This window comes from Tachysurus vachellii, chromosome 2 (assembly GCF_030014155.1).
Source record: "Tachysurus vachellii isolate PV-2020 chromosome 2, HZAU_Pvac_v1, whole genome shotgun sequence".
Taxonomy (NCBI): Eukaryota; Metazoa; Chordata; class Actinopteri; order Siluriformes; family Bagridae; genus Tachysurus; species Tachysurus vachellii.
In genome coordinates, this window is record NC_083461.1 from 28,472,776 (window position 1) to 28,475,992 (window position 3,217).

At 40.1% G+C, this 3,217-nt stretch overlaps 1 protein-coding gene across 5 annotated transcripts in view; it reads left to right on the forward strand.

The window, feature by feature from the left end:
- Positions 1 to 3,156: 3,156 nt before the first annotated feature.
- Positions 3,157 to 3,217, forward strand: part of slit2 (slit homolog 2 (Drosophila)) — a 58,119-nt gene continuing 58,058 nt past the window's right edge. For 4 of the 5 annotated variants that reach the window (XM_060864163.1, XM_060864165.1, XM_060864164.1 and 1 more), the window contains exon 1: positions 3,158 to 3,217. This exon is cut by the window's right edge and continues 904 nt beyond it. The gene's annotated coding sequence lies outside the window, so the exon portion shown is untranslated. The other variant, XM_060864167.1, reaches the window with a different exon arrangement.

Genomic DNA, 3,217 nt, shown 5'->3' on the forward strand with positions numbered 1-3,217 from the left:
GAGCCACATGCAGGGACGGCAGAGAACAAGGGAACATCTGAGCAGATAAGATCCCAACGTGACCAGGAGAAGGATGCCGTTGTGTGATTTAGCAGATTCTGGTACGACGAAGAGGCTCGACAAAAACGGTGCTGGATGAACAGAAAAGAGGAGAGCAACAAGATGGACTAACTATCAAACGGTGCAGTGAGATTTAATTAAAGTAATGTTAAAGAGAGGAAACTAACGTGATCCGGATGCTGATCGATTTAAGCAGACAGTGATAGAAATGATTAGAGTATGAAGAATAAACTCAGCACCATATATAAGGAGTTTATAAGGTCAGATAAATGCAGCGAAGTGAAGGTGAAAGGGAAAGATGCCTCATGACAGCAGTGTATATTGTGCCTTACATCACATCCTCGGTTTGTTGAAGGTCTGGGCATGCGTGCACACGAAGGTATCCAGGTGATATTCGCTGCCCCCGGCAGTAAGGAGGGGTGAACTCAAAGTCATTTAAAATTCCACTGTGAACAGGTGAAGGTGCTGGAATTTCAAGAGCGGATAACGCAGCGTGCACTATGACGTCACACCCGAGCGACAGTTGTTTTTTTTTTACTATTTTTACTGTTTTCAAATCAATTCATCGCCTCGCTCTGCTGTCGCACTCAGACAGCCGTACCGTACTTTCTTCATTTAACAACGAAAAGCTTAGAATTGTTGATCTGTTGAAGTTTTATTTTAGTAATCATTTTTTAGTAAACATTTATGTAAGGAGTCTCCAGTGTTAGAGCTTTGTAACAAGTCAGTAAGTCAACACACTTTATTCTTTCTCGTGAAGCACAAAGTTTGTCATGTTACAGAGGAACCACAAAACGTGAACCCCTTTTCTGTTATAAACTCATAAACAACTAAAAAGAATTTGTTTCAGTCTTAATTTTCAATATTATTATTATTATTCATTCATTCATTCATCTTCTACCGCTTATCCGAACTACCTCGGGTCACGGGGAGAACATGCAAACTCCACACACACAAGGCGGAGGCGGGAATCGAACCCCTAACCCTGGAGGTGTGAGGCGAACGTGCTAACCACTAAGCCACCGTGCATTATTATTATTATTATTATTATTATTATTATTATTATTATTATTATTATTATTTTTGCAGTTGTAGATACATTTAAAAGAATTGATTGACAGTCGATTATTTGATGCAAACAATTAGAATTACTACTTTTTTTTTTACAAATATCAAATTTCAATTACATTTTTTTAAAATTTTTGTCAATTCAAATTCAATTCTTTTGAAATTCAATTTGAAATAATACAATTATAATATGATAAAATACTACAAATAATTTCAAATCTAATTAAATCAGATTTCTAAATTCTAAACATCACAGTCGATGAAAAATCCCACTCTTGATTTAAAACAAAACATTTCTCCATTTTTCTAAAAACATAAAAGTGTCAAAAATCACATTTACACGTCTTGGCTGATCGAGTCCATTTCCAGTAAAGGGGAACATTGTGTTTCATTTCTGGGATACAGAGAGTTTTGCCTGAAATCACACACACACACACACACACACACACAGACACACAGACACACACACACAGACACACACACACAGAGGTAAAGTTTATCTCTAGCAGCTCTTAATTACAGTAAATAAGCAGTGCTCATTATCACACCCTCAACTCAACCTCTCTCACTCTCTGAAGAACCTGTTTCACTTCTGCTGTGTCCACAGGTGTGTAAGATGTGTATCAGATCTATCAGGGGTTCTCATCACACACACACACGTCGACCCGCCCGCATTCCCTGTCCTGATAAGAGCTTCACATTCACTGCCTATAGCAAGTAACAGAGTTTACCTCCAGAGAGTGTAGTTACATCATTGTACCGTGTGTGTGCGTGTGTTTGTGTGTGTGTGTGTGTGTGTGTGTGTGTGTGTGTGTGTGTGTGTGTGTGTGTATGTGAGAGAGAGTATGCAGACACGTTATGTCATAACTTCACTCATTGAACTTTAACCTTTTATTCTTCAGATGCATTCCTGTAGTTTTTCTAGGTTTATCTTTTTCTCTGTATACACATATTGTTCACCTCCCTCTCTGTCTGTCTCTCTCTCTTTCTCTCTCTCTGTCTCTCTCTCTGTCTCTCTCTCTGTCTCTCTCTCTCTCTGGCTCTCTCTCTCTTTGTCTCTCTCTCTCTGTCTCTCTCTCTCTCTCTGTCTCTCTCTCTCACTCTCTCTCTCTCTCTCTCTCTCTCTCTCTCTCTCTCTCTCTCTCTCTCTCTGTATCTCTTTCTGTCTGTCTGTCTGTCTGTCTGTCTGTCTCTCTCTCTCTCTCTCTCTCTCTCTCTCTCTGTGTCTCTCTCATTTCATCTCTCTCACTCTTTCTCTCTCTCTCTTTATTATATTTTCTATGTCCTCCCCTTTTCTCTCTCAGTCTTTCTGTGTCCTTCTATATGTCTGTCTTATACCTGTCTGTCTCTCTAGATGTCAGTCTCTCTATATGTCTGTCTCTCTATATGTCTGTCTTATACCTGTCTGTCTCTCTATATGTCTGTCACTCTATACGTCACTCTATATGTCTGTCTCTCTCTATGTCTGTTTATCTATATGTCTGTCTCTCTATATATCAGTCTCTCTATATGTCTGTCTTATACCTGTCTGTCTATCTATATGTCTGTCTCTCTATATGTCTCTCTTTATATGTCAGTCTCTCTATATGTCAGTCTCTCTATCTGTCTGTCTTATACCTGTCTGTCACTCTATATGTCAGTCTCTCTATATGTCTGTCTTATACCTGTTTGTCTCTCTATATGTCTGTCTTATACCTGTCTGTCTCTCTATACGTCTGTCTCTCTATATGTCTCTCTATATATCTGTCTCTCTATATGTCTCTTATACCTGTCAGTCTCTCTATGTGTCTGTCTCTCTATATGTATGTCTTATACCTGTCTGTCCCTCTATATGCTTGTCTCTGTATATGTCTGTTATCTTCTAGTTTTCTTTCTCTTGTTCTCTGTCTGTCTAAATTGTCTGTCTTTGTCTCTCTGTCCGTCTCCGTCTCCATCTCTCTCATCTCTCTCTCTCTCTCTGTGCAGTGTGCAGAGGGGGCGGGGCGAGGGGCGGGGCCAGTCGTTCTCCGTGCACGTGCATCAGGTTTTCGTTTTAGAAGCGAAAAGTCCCCGCGCGGCCGCTCACTCCAACACACAAACTGCACGGTAA